The sequence below is a fragment of the Stegostoma tigrinum genome, chromosome 16 (genome assembly GCF_030684315.1).
Source record: "Stegostoma tigrinum isolate sSteTig4 chromosome 16, sSteTig4.hap1, whole genome shotgun sequence".
In the NCBI taxonomy this organism is placed as follows: Eukaryota; Metazoa; Chordata; class Chondrichthyes; order Orectolobiformes; family Stegostomatidae; genus Stegostoma; species Stegostoma tigrinum.
In genome coordinates, this window is record NC_081369.1 from 16,994,055 (window position 1) to 17,007,904 (window position 13,850).

At 39.9% G+C, this 13,850-nt stretch overlaps 1 protein-coding gene across 1 annotated transcript in view; it reads left to right on the top strand.

Moving 5' to 3' along the window:
- Positions 1-13,850, top strand: part of plekhg4 (pleckstrin homology domain containing, family G (with RhoGef domain) member 4) — a 194,879-nt gene that overhangs the window by 13,039 nt on the left and 167,990 nt on the right. The gene's annotated exons all lie outside the window — the stretch shown is intronic.

A 13,850-nucleotide genomic window follows, 5' to 3' on the forward strand; every position in this document is an offset into this window, starting at 1 on the left:
ATGCCACTGGCATATGCATCCAGGACTTTGGCGAATGCCCAGGTAGAGAAGGAGGGTTTGGCAGCAAATCTAGAGTCAGGAAGTTCCACCAACACCTGTTTTTAATGAACGTAAATTTGTAATAATAATAGACTACAAGCCCCTACTAAGTCAATTAAAGATGACAAGACAGTGCTGCCCATGGCTTCTGGCCAAATTGAGTGGTGGGTTCTAATACTAAGCGGGCATGTTTTACAAGTTGGAACACCATCTGGACAAAGTAGAGGATGCATTGAGTCAGCTCCCACTTGCAGATACACCACCACCAGTAGTACTGCCACTAGCAAGTCTGTAATGGTTTTAAGTTTTCTGGACACACTTTCAGTCACAGCTGACAATATCAGACTTTGGATGTAGAAAGATCTGGTTCTGGCAAAACTGAAGCAGCTGGTGGTGATGTGGGAAAAGTGAAGGACTGTCATAACAGAATGGAAACCTTTGTTTGGACCCGGAGAGACCAAATCAACGAGTGTTATTGTAAGCAAAAATGATTGTCCCAAACAGAGGTTGCCAACGGATATTGGCTGAACTCCTCCAAGATCATCCAGGGGTTCTTCAAAATGAAGATATTGGCAAAAGCTATGTCTGGTAGCCAGGACTATATGCAGACTCAGCTGGGTTGGTTGCGCAGCGCCTAGAGTGCCATCAAGGACAAATTACTGCCAGCAGCTCCCCCATCTGGATGGGAATGGCTGGGTAAACCCTATATTTGGTTATAGGTTGACTGTGCAGGCCTTTCCATGGGCTCAATATTCTTAGCCGTTGTAGATTCCTGCTCAAAGTGGTTGAATGTGCATGGTGTTCATTTGTCAAACAAGGGAATAACGATAGAAAAACTGCAGACATCTTTGTCTGTGGACTCCCAGAAGTGTTGGTCACTGATAATGGGCTATTGTTTACCAGTAGGGAATTTGAGTATTTCCTAAAATTGAATAGTATTTGACATATAAGAACAGCTTCATACCATCTGTTATCCAATGGCTTGGCAGGAAGAGTAGCCTAAACTCTGAAATAGCCCTGCATGGGTAAGAGGCTTGGTCGACTCAAAAGGTCAGGTCTAGCAACATTCAAAGTTGGGCAGGAGCAAATCCTGAACAAGCACGTGGACCATTTAAAAGCTGTGAACTGATATGGTATGGGAACAAAATATGCTCTGCTTGGGATACTGTCGTCTACATAGAAAATAGAACTCTACAGTGCAGTACAGGCCCTTCGGCCCTCGATGTTGTGCCGACCTGTGAAACCAAACTGAAGCCCATCTAACCTACGCTATTCCATTATTATCCATATGTTTATCCAATGACCATTTAAATGCCCTTAAAGTTGGTGAGTCTACAACTGTTGCAGGCAGGGCATTCCACACCCTTACTACCCTCTGAGTAAAGAACCTACCTCTGACATCTGTCCTATATCTATCACCCCTCAATTTGAAACTATGTTCCCTTATGCTGGCCATCGCCATCCGAGGAAAAAGGCTCTCACTGTCCACCCTATCTAATCCTCCGATCATCTTGTATGTCTCTGTTAGGTCACCTGTTAACCACCTTCTCTCTAATAAAAATAGCCTCAAGTCCGTCAGCCTTTCCTTCCTATAATGCGGCTGTGGAGTTATTTCAGCAGAGATCTTTTTTTAACGTAAATTTTTGTGTAAAAGGTATTCCTAAATCAATTTTCACCAGATTGGAATGCGGAAGTTTTTAAAAAAACTGTCTTTTGAACTGAGAGAATATGCAGCGTTGATTTTATTCTCAAAGACAATAATAGTTCATGCCCTTCAAAGTTTGTGTAACTCCAATAGGCATGCTGCTGTACAATTTAAGACTTGAGGAAGGAGCAGTAATATGTCACTAAAACTTAAATCCGAAACAAGGCTTGGTCATGGAACAGAACTGGTAGTTTAGAAGGTTTTGTCTTTAGTGTAAGATGCTAAAATGATCATGGGCACTTTCCAAGGCAGGTGTATTGATTCCTCGAATAATATTGACCCAGGCAGGTTTCTAAATCTGGAGAAAGCTGTTCCCAATTCGACTTTTGTATTCAGTAATTGTAGACCAGGTTGCCAAACTCTTGACGAAATAATAGGTATTTTTCCTAGGCATGTTTTTATATATGAGTAGCTTTTTCTAGAGTGTAAAACTTTGATTCCTTGGTGCAATACTAAGTAGAACTCTTAGAACATAGAACATAGAAAAGTACAGCACAGAACAGGCCCTTCAGCCCACAATGTTGTGCCGACCATTGATCCTCATGTATGCACCCTCAAATTTCTGTGACCATATGCATGTCCAGCAGTCTCTTAAATGACCCCAATGTCCTTGCTTCCACAACTGCTGCTGGCAACGCATTCCATGCTTCCCAACTCTCTGTGTAAAGAACCCACCTCTGACATCCCCTCTATACTTTCCTCCAACCAGCTTAAAACTATGACCCCTCGTGCTAGCCATTTCTGCCCTGGGAAATAGTCTCTGGCTATCAACTCTATCTATGCCTCTCATTATCTTGTATACCTCAATTAGGCGCCCTCTCCTCCTCCTTTTCTCCAATGAAAAGAGACCGAGCTCAGTCAACCTCTCTTCATAAGATAAGCCCTCCAGTCCAGGCAGCATCCTGGTAAACCTCCTCTGAACCCTCTCCAAAGCATCCACATCTTTCCTATAATAGGGCGACCAGAACTGGACGCAGTATTCCAAGTGCGGTCTAACCAAAGTTTTATAGAGCTGCAACAAGATCTCACGACTCTTAAACTCAATCCCCCTGCTAATGAAAGCCAAAACACCATATGCTTTCTTAACAACCCTGTCCACTTGGGTGGCCATTTTAAGGGATCTATGTATCTGCACACCAAGATCCCTCTGTTCCTCCACACTGCCAAGAATCCTATCCTTAATCCAGTACTCAGCTTTCAAATTCGACCTTCCAAAATGCATCACCTCGCATTTATCCAGGTTGAACTCCATCTGCCACCTCTCAGCCCATCTCTGCATCCTGTCAATGTCCCGCTGCAGCCTACAACAGCCCTCTACACTGTCAACGACACCTCCGACCTTTGTGTTGTTGGCAAACTTGCTGACCCATCCTTCAATCCCCTCATCCAAGTCATTAATAAAAATTACAAACAGTAGAGGCCCAAGGACAGAGCCCTGTGGATCCCCACTCACCACTGACTTCCAGGCAGAATATTTTCCTTCTACTACCACTCGCTGTCTTCTGTTGGCCAGCCAATTCTGTATCCAAGCAGCTAAGTTCCCCTGTATCCCATTCCTCCTGACCTTCTGAATGAGCCTACCATGGGCAAAGAAGTATAGCTGCAGTAAAGATGCTAAGTTTATGGAAAAATATTAAGGGTGTCTGCTAGTTACTGTATTGTGGGACTGCTGGCATTAAAATTCCTGCAGCCTTGATTTGTTTCAGTTTGTAATTTGTCAAATTCTAACTTTTTCCAACTACATAAATGCACTTTTATGTTCGAGCGATGCAAATAAATCCATGAATGTTGCTTCTGGAAAAAAATGTTTTTTTAAAAATTCTGTGGTGGTTTTAGTGTTGTATTTGCATTAATGGCATGATACAGAAGACTGTCCCAACAGTTTAGTTGGGATATGATGCCATGTTTTGCATTTGTTTGAAATAAGTAACATTACATTTCAGAATTTTGAAGAGAAGCCTGTTCTGCGTTATGCATCTAATACCAGCAATAGCTTTGTAGAGTGATTCTGTGATACTGTCATTTTCTTGCTTGCGGGATTTGTGTAATGGGTGACTGTAGTATGAACTTCATAGACCTATTGAGCACTGGTGCTGACCCTCCGCAATTGCAAGCTAGGTGATATTATTGTTTTGCAAAAGATAATTGGAGAGGGCACATCACCCAATCACTGTTACTTTGTTTCTGCATTTTGTGCATCTCTCATTCACATTAGTTAAAATTGTCATACATTGACAACATAAAAGGAACTGTAAATATCCGTAAAGGAGAAGTTCGGAACCCCCATTAAAGTACGGGAAAGTGGACTCTAATAAGTTGCTTAAAAAAATGAAAAACCTGTAGATGCTATAAATCTAAAAAAAAGACAACTGGAAAAGCTTAGCAGGTCTGGTAGTATCTGTGGAGAGAAAACAGAGTTAATGTTTCAGGCTACGTGACCCTCCAAACTGATGACGGCTAGGAAAATGTCAGTTATATGCAGAAGATAGGGTGGAGAGAAGGGGTAAGGAGTAAACGATAGGTGGGCATGAAGCCCAGAGAGAGAGAAGAACTGTTGGACAGACAAAGGAGTGGATAAAGATCTGGCTAGGAGGGTGAATAGCTTTTAATGGAGTCTATTAGAGGTTAACAGTGGGTTGTGTGTGATAGCAGACTGTGTTAACAAGGCCTGACGTGGGGTTTGGGACCTAAAGTTATTGAATCCGGAAGGCTGCAGGGTCGCCAAGCAGAAAAAGTTCTTCTAGCTTACAGTGAGCTGTGCTCAAGCACTGCAGCAAGCCTGAGACCGAGATGTTGGCCAGTGAATGGTGTGATGTATTAAAGTGGCAGGCAGCTGGAAGCTCAGGGTCTCTTTTTTTGTGGACAAAATGTAGGGATACCCTGGCCCACTCAGCCTTCACTTCCAAGACCACCCCACAGCCTTACAGTACCTTCCACTCAACCCGAGAAGGTGTAATATCTGTCCGACTACTTCCTCTCTCAAGTGTCCAAAGGGCCAAACACACCTTCCAGGTGAAGCAGTGCTTTACCTGCACTTCACGCAATCTAGTCTGTAGCATTTGCTGCTCACAATGTAGCCACCTCCATGTTGAGGAAACGTAGCATAGACTGGGTGACTGCTTTGCTTTGCAGAACACCTACGTTCTGCCTGCAAAAAAGGCTCTGAGCTTCCACTTGCCTGCCAGTTTTAACACATCACCCTGTTCCCTGGCCAATATCTCCATCTCAGGCTTGCTGCAGTGCTCCATTGAAACAAAGACCAAGTTGGAAGAGCAGCACCTCATTTTCTGCTTAGGGACCCTGCAGCCTTCTGGAATCAAGCCCTAAAACTATAGAACTCGGTATTGAGCTCTCCAGTGTCCTTATCCCAACTGCCACACATCAGGCCTTGTAACACAGTCTAATATCACACACTACCCATTGTTCGTCAGTGAACAATCCCCACTAACAGTTAGTCATCCTCCTTAGCCGACTGTTGTCTCCTTTTGCCTGGTGTACAGTTCCCCCTCTCTCTCGGATGCTGTCCCCACCTATTGTTTACTCCTACCCTCTCTCTCCACTCCCCCCCCGCCTCCCATCTTCTGCATATAGACTGACATTTTCCTAGCTATCATCCATTCTTAGGAAGAGTCACTTGACCTTGACCTGAGATATTAACTCTTGATTTCTGTCGACAGATGCTGCCAGATCTGCTGAGCTTTTCCAGCGCATACTTCTAGAAATGTGTTTTTGCTTATGGCTTACCGTGTGCTAGTAGGCAATCATGGCTTTATAAGAAGAAAATTGCACAATACCAGCAAACAAAAAAAGCATGCGGGGCAACAATAGGTTCATGGTTTAATTCGAGGGGGACAAAAGGGAAGATCAATGAATAGGGTGGCAGACAAGAGAAATTAAATGACAAAAGGTTTTATGGTACAAAATTCAAAGGGAGTCATAATGGGTAAAGTAAAGAAATAAAAGGCGTCTAGATGTGACTGGCTAAAGAGCAGTTGTCGACTGCCAAAGTAAAGAACAAGGGTGGAGGAAAAATCTCAGTAAAACCAAAAGCATATTCGTGATCTAAAATAGTTGAAACTGGTGGTTATGTCTCAAAGGCCGCAGAGTGCTGAGTTGAAAGATGATGTGCTGTTTCTTGAACTTCATTAGAATGTTGTAGCAGGGGCAAATATAGCAAGGTCAGGAGGGGAATAAGATGGAGAATTTAAATGCCGTGCAACAGGAAGTTCAGGGCCATGTTTATCAGCTTAATAGCGTGGTGACCCACTCTATTTGTTCTGTCTCTCCAGCGCACAGAAAGCCAAATTGTGAGCACAAAGCAACAAGAAGTTGCATTGATTATAGAGATAACAAGGTGTAGAGCTGGATGAGCACAGCAGGCCAAGCAGCATCAGAGGAGTAGGAAAGCTGACATTTCGGGCCTAGTTTAATGTAGAGAAGTGTCACAGAATGTTTTATAAAAATCATTGAGCTAAATTGGATGTCACATTGAAGGAGCTGAGTCGAAGCTTGATTTATCATGTAATTATTCAGAATGATTTTGTGATAAGGTAATGGTGAGGCTAATGACACTCAGTACCTGTAATTGGTGAAAATTGGACAGTAACTGCACCAAATAAAAACCGAAAGAACTGCAGATGCTGTAAGTCATAGAGGGAAGAAAATAGAAATTATTGGAAAATCTCAGATCTGGTAGTAGTAGAGAGAAATCAGGGTTAACGTTTTGGGTTGAGTGACCCTTCCTCGGAACCTGCACCAATTTCAATTAAAGGTAGGAATCTGAGAGTTTCATTCAATTGTCCACTCTTCCACAGAGTGTTCAGCACTGAAGTTAAGGCAACATCTTCAACTTACACACTTGCCCAATTGTTCTGCACTAACAGTGGAAAATTGTTAGGTCTGGTAGTTCAGGTGTATGTAAATGCTTAACAGCGTGATAAGTATTTATTAATTCTGGCCATGAAAACTTAATTTATGGTCGAGCTTCATTCCCTTTTAAAAGATCAACCTGATCATTTTGGACTACTGTCTTTTTTCTTTCTCTTTTGCTGTATTTCCTTTAATTCTTTTTGTGTTTCCTGATCCTTAGTTCATCATTCATATTTCCTGCTGTATAGACTCTGTGACTCGGTAAGGATTCTTCAATCTGAATTTGAGATGCCAAAGTTTGTTGTCCACAGAGTAATCCTGAGTTTAAGAACAGAGGCGTGCTCCATTCTGGCACCTGTTTCAGTGAGGTGAGTAACAAGCATAGTTCCCTTCACTTTCTGACTGCAAAAACTGGACCGATATATTAACTACAGATTATTTTGGTACGTACTGATAATGTGAAAGGTGTTAAAAAAGATTGACGTTGGTTATTTTATTTTGCCCTGATTTAGTTGCGTATAAGATCAAGAAGAAACACTGGAAAAGCACACTAACATTTCACGCAGCAAAGCATGAATAAAATGTTGGACTGTACTTGAATTTTATTCAGATTGTATAGAGGAAGCTAGCAGCTCAACAAGAATGGGTGCTGATCTTAGTGGAGGGAGTGAATGAGCTTCTTGGAGTCACTTTCTTTGTCTCTTGTGTACATTTTTATTTAAGGTTGCATCGATGTTAATAGTAGCTATTTACCACTCTTGTGTCTGCATCAACCTAAACTAGTTCTGGCAAATTCTGGATTAGTTTTGTGTGTTAAACTAATTATTCAGTCATCAGCAATATCCTAATGTACATGTTGACATGGGCATTTGTTATCAATAACATTTAAAAAAGGGTATATCTGTAATCTGTCGCGAGCATGTTTAGGCAAGAACTAACATAAATATGAAATAAATCAGATTTTGTTTTTAACCAACAGCAAGCCACTTGATCAGTGCAAAATATAAGTTTGTTACATGAATGGTATTGAATTTACTTGAGCTTGCATTTCCTATGGAGGCATCCTTGTTGCTGTTTGAACAGAGTTACTCTATGTATCAATACTTGTTTAAAAAGCTATCATCATGAGGCTAATGGTGAAAAATGTAAATATTCTGAACAGACAACAGTAGATTTTCTATAAATCTGAACAAGGCGTCAATGCAAGATCAGTACAATGATCTTGATATTCACATTTGACTTATTCATTCAAGCGACGATATATTTTGTGAGATTTGTTGTGCTTTATTAAAATTGAAAATGCCTTATCATGACTAATTTTAATCTTATTTTAATACAAGTATTAGGAGTAGACTATATTGCCTATCTGTGGCATTCAGTATAAATTTAACTGATTTTGAACTTCAACTTCACTTTCTGCCAGCTCACTAGATCCTTTGAATCACAGAGATACCAAAATTCTGTCTGTCCCAGCCATACATATATTTACTGATGCAACATCCACATGCCTCTGAATTGGAAAACTCCAAAGAATCATAACCCTTTAGTGAACTAATTGCATCTTCTCTCTATCCTGAATGATCAACCCCTTATCCTGAGACTCTGCTCCCATGTTTCGATTCCCTAACTAGCAGGAACCAAATTTCAGCATTTATTCTAAATTAGACAATCTATCCTGTTAAGTGCCTTAGAAGTCTTGGAAGTTTCAGTGTGATCACTTTTTTTTTATTCTTGTTTTGCTCCAACTATTTACTCAGTCTCTGGAACTCTCTAACAATCTCCCATGGGCCAGCTTATTGAGCCTTTGCTTTACTGCCTCCCTTGTAAGTAAAAGGTAAAGTCACCGTAGTACAATATGACAGTAGATGTGCTCTCTTATTTAGGAAGCGACATGATTGGCGGCAGTTTAACCTGAGAGTCACCATGCCTCAGAGAAGATTTTTTTCTAATCTAATCAACCTGTTCAGAGATGTTGTTACACAAAGGAGTGGGTGAGAGTTGAAACCAGGCGTCCTCGCTCAGAGGTAGGACATTTCAGGGTAACCTCAGCTGGTGTAGGAATTGAATCACTCTACACTGCAAACCAGACATCCAGCCAACTGAGATAATGGACTCCAATGTAAGCAAACATTTCAGAATTTTAGAGTATTCTGTGTGGTCTTGCCAAAGTCCCTTGCTAGTTATGACAAAAATGTATTAAGGGAGGTTCAATTAAATAGCTAAACACCAAAAGTGTGTATTAACTATATATTTTATTTGAGGTAAGGAAATTCCAGAAAATGCTTTTTTGCTGTCATGGAAATAATTACAGACTTATTGCTTCTATGTATTTTTTGAGTTTTGTGAAGTTTTATCCTGATGGTGGTGAGAGAATGGAACACTTCTCCATTTCACTGGTGACATCATGCACTTTGAGTCAGGTACAGCTGAGTAAGACTCTCAGATGACGCAGGTAACCATCATTGAACATTACACTGCACCACATCATTGTGATAATTTGCGGTTTTCATAGCCACTCACAAATAACTACTGCATATGCAGATTATGCTGGCCGGTTATGCTGACACAGAAATATTGCCACAAGTTGATTTACATGTCTCTTGTCTTTGAATTATGAGTGTATAACTAGTAGAATTGTGCTGAATTTGGCGAAGTTGGGCAGACGTGTTTCCTTGAGTGAAAAATGTAATTCCAAAGCGATAGCACATATACATGCAGCTATTGCAACATTCATAACCTTACAGATGTCAGCTCCTTGCATGTCATATTGAATCTATATTTACTTTTCCAAGCATGGTGTTATGGTAGTGGCTGAAAGCAAAGCTGATTAGATAGCATGTTTGAAGCACCAGCTTTCAATTAGTGCCATTTCTTGGCAATTTATCATAAAGTGATTGCTTGAACAGTCCATTAATCAAGATTGCATATCATATTCTGCAGCATTACATAGATGTGTCTGGACTGTGTCAGGCATCTGGAAGTTGATAACTGAAGCAGCTGGAGAATGAACTAGATGGCGACTGGAGTTGAAACTTTGCAGTTTGCATTTGGAACGTATAACAATATAGCAAAGGAACAGGTCCTTCAACCACTTTGTCTATGCTGACAATGGTGCCATTCTAAATTAATCCCATTTGCCCAGACATAGCTGATCTGTCTATTTCTGGCTTGTTCGTGTGGAAATCTAAATGCCTCTTAAACTGTGCTAACATATCTGTTTGTACCTACACTCATTGCAATGCATTCCAGGCACCTGCTATCATCTATTATATTAAAAAGAAAACAAATTTGCCTTCCATATCTCCTTTTAAACTTTTCGTCTCTCACCGTAAGCCTAGTATTTGACATTTTCACCTGGGGAAGAAACCTCAGAGCATCTATCCTAACCATGCCTTTCATAATTTTATGTACTTCTATCAGGTTGCCCCTCAGCCTCCAACCTTCTATCAAAAACAATCCAAATTTGTCCAAACTCTCCTTTATAGCTAATAAACTTCAATTTAGGGAACATCCTTCTATGCCTGCATTGCAACCTTTCCAAAGCCTCCACATCCTCCTCGTAGTGTGGCAATCAGAACTGCACACGATGCTCCAAATTTTACTTAACTAAAAACTAATACAGCCAGCTTTTGAAATGAGTGCCCTGACCAATGAAGCATGCTTACGCCACCTTTACTACCTTATCTGCTTGTGTTGCCACTTTTAAGGAGCTATGAACTGGCATTGCAAGATACCTTTTTGTTTATGAATGCTCCTAAGGGTCTTGCCATTTACAGTATATTTTCCTCTTGTATTTGGTCTCCCAAAATATTACCTCTCACTTGTCCAGATTAAACTCTATTTACCATTCTCTGCCCAACTTTCCAACCGCTCTCTATCTTAATAAACTGAAACTTACTTAGTATCCACAACTCCACTTTGAAAATTGGTGCAAAAAATACAATCAACAAAGTCCCACATGTGAATTTGGTCTGCTTGTAGTTTGTTTATTGTCCGTCATTTGCATCAATGTCTCAACTGTAAACTTGAGTTTTTACTGAGTATGGTTTCAGAATTATTCACTAGTGAGGAAATTATGACTTGCATTGTACTTGGGGTAGTGATAGGTTTTTTCTGTAAGCTGCTTGTTCCCTGTTTCCAAAAAACTTCATCAGATGCATCTCTGTAGCTCTTTTCATGCTACCATAACTTTCTTTCTCAAGCTATCATTCCGTAGATGTCCTTGAAGTCTGTCTGTTCTGATGCATTGGCTGGATATTTGAATGTATGATATTGTTGGTATTTACTGCCTCTCTGAAGTGGTATCAGTATCCCTGACTGCTTGTGTGACTCTTTTGTATCTGATCTATTTTGTTCAATTGCATGTGTAGCAATGTATTTAGTGTAATATCCCATTTATGTCTTATCATGCTCAGAATCTTTGATTTTAATTGTTTGTCAGTCTTGAATGTGTTTGCATGATTGTTCTTCAATAATGCAATGTTATCCTTTTATTTCTTTTCTCTGCTGAACTCTGGGTATGTAGAAACAATATGCACACCAGGTCAGCCAGTACCTGTAATGATTGAAGGTAAATAGTAATACACTAAACTTGTTGCTTGAACTAAAAATAGAAATCGGGACAAAAGTTTATATTTCCTCTGAGGGTCAGTGTCGTAGCCTTATTTCTAGCATGGAATGGGAGAAGACATGGTTCACACAGTCTTTACCAAGTGAAAGAGTAGCGGCTGCAAAGCTGCTAAATGCTGATGTCAGTAGAAGTAGGAATTTTTGGAAACACTCCTATTCCAGGATGGTTGGATGCGAGAAATTTCATGGAAAACACGAGGAATTAGAGCAATATCCACTTTTATAAGACATTGCACAGGTAAATGGTATTAGAGGGGCTCCTGCCTTGTTCATGCAATATCCATTTAACAAGGGAGAAAGGAAAATAACAACAAATTAAGCAGGTTAACATTGGTAGTGGCTCGGCTCTTGAGAGTCCCTATTTTGGGATGAAATTATTCCTCAAGTAGAAAGGTATATAGAAAAGATAGAAGAAGAGTTCAGATAAGCAGCATGGGCTTTTGGAAAATTAATTCACATGAATTTAATGGGATGGCTCGAAGAAATAATTATAGAATATTGCTGATATAGGAGATGTGTATGTTTGCTTTCAAAGAACATTTGATAAAATGATGTAGATGTGTTTTCTAAAAAAATTGTTGAATGGCATTGGACGATTCATTACAGCCTGGGCAAGATTTGAAATATAGAAAAAGCATTAATTGTTAATGGATAGGTTTTCAATCTTTGGTGATGTTCCCATTAGTGATGGCTTTTGATCATTGGTCTTTTCAGTCATTTAAATTTTAATTGCCAGCATTTTTCCAAGAGCAGAACGGTCTTAATTGTTCATTTGCTTGTGAAAGAATGAGATGGGGTCATTTTTAATAGCCAATTCATTTTAATTATCAGAAGCAGTTGTGTTTGTGAAAAAGGACCCAATCAATTCTGCAATTTTGATTTTTTTTTCAGTTTTTTTTTAAAGCATTCTGTTCAGGCATATTATTACCCACATCTCTGGAGCAGGTGGGACTTGAACCCAGGCCTTCTGGCTCAGAGGTAGAGAATGTATCACTGCGCTGCAACAGTCCAGGCCACTTTGCTCATTAGAATGGGAATGGTTGGATGGAGGTGACTTATGGGCAAGTAAATAACCAGAATGATTTTAATTCTGTGCAGCCGCTGGGATGAACAGGCTTAACTTTGTCTCCAGTATAGCTGAATCTTGCGACAGTGGTAGTCACCCAACTTCTGGACCAGAAGATCAGGGATCCCATTTGAGCTGCCACAGGTGTGTTGTAACAGGCCTGAGCACGTTGATTAAAGATAGTTATAAGTCATCTAAACTTTAGTGTAGAGTACATAATATAATTATAGTTATGACAGTGTTATTGGAATCTATCATCAGACAGATTAGCTAGCATTTGGGGCAAGAATCAGCTCATCAGAATCAGCATAGGTTTGTGAAGTCTAAGTCATATCCAATTAAGTGGATTTGTTTTGATAATATCACTAGAATGGTGGATAAGGATGTGTTATGGTTGTTGCCTTTATCAGAGGATTTGTGGCTGAGACCCTCCCATAAAACCCATGAACCCCCATAATGTGTTATTTGCAGCATAAAGTATAGTCATACAACTAAAAATATTTTTGTTTTATTTACTTAATGTGAAAGTTGTTACAGGTGCTAGAATATTGAAGATCGGTAAGGGGTATAGGTTGAGGGGTGAGATGATTTGTTGCACCTGTGACCCTTTCAGCATCTTTGAGTGCTGACACTCTGTTACAGGCTGCTGGCTGGCTTGAATGATCATAGTGCTGTAGTGTAAGTCTAAACATTCAGTAAAAGCTTATTTGGACAAGAATGTAGGGAGGCATAGTGTGAAACTTTTTCAAAAAAAACAATAATTATTGAAAATAGTTCAGAATTAATCACAAATCAGTGGTAAAAAGTTTTAATCCAGTCTGTCATGCTGACAATTGGTGCATAATTGGTAATCAAGTATGAAAGTCCCTACTCTCTTGCAAGGTTTCATTACTTCCCTGTTGCATTAATTCTGTGTGGCTTGACTTTCATATCCAACCTGCGTGGTGGTAAGCTGTATGAAGTATGAAGTTGCCTTCACTAATGAAGCACAACATTCTTGATGCAGTAAGAGGATTATAATTCTGTCAAAGCAGTTGTCATCAATAATGAGACTTCTTCCATGAAGTTTCTTAAGAGAATAGGAACTTTTTAACTCCTTTGACCAAAGTGTCCTATCATTTCCTGATGGATTTGATGCAAGTGTTTGGCAGCTGTTCATACCGGTTTAAAATAGAAAACCTGAAGAGAATCTCTTTGTACGTAGAAAGCATTGAGTTCAGTCCAGCTTCTTTAACTTGCATCATAAATAATTTATTTAGCCAGTTTCCTCAATTGTGTTTGGTGTCGTTATGCAACTGAACAGCAGCTGGAGTACCAGTTTATTTTTGTGTGATACCATTGTCTGGCCCATTAGATGTCTATTTGTCTAAATGATAGTGAAACATTGAATATTGATTTTATTTCAGCACAGCTTAACTACTTTTGCAGCTTTAATACGACGTAATTTGATTTTTGTTAATTGTGGGTAAGGGGGATTCTTTGATAATACTGTGAAACACGCAGCACAGAGACTTTAGTATTTAAAGTTTCAGCATCCTCTGG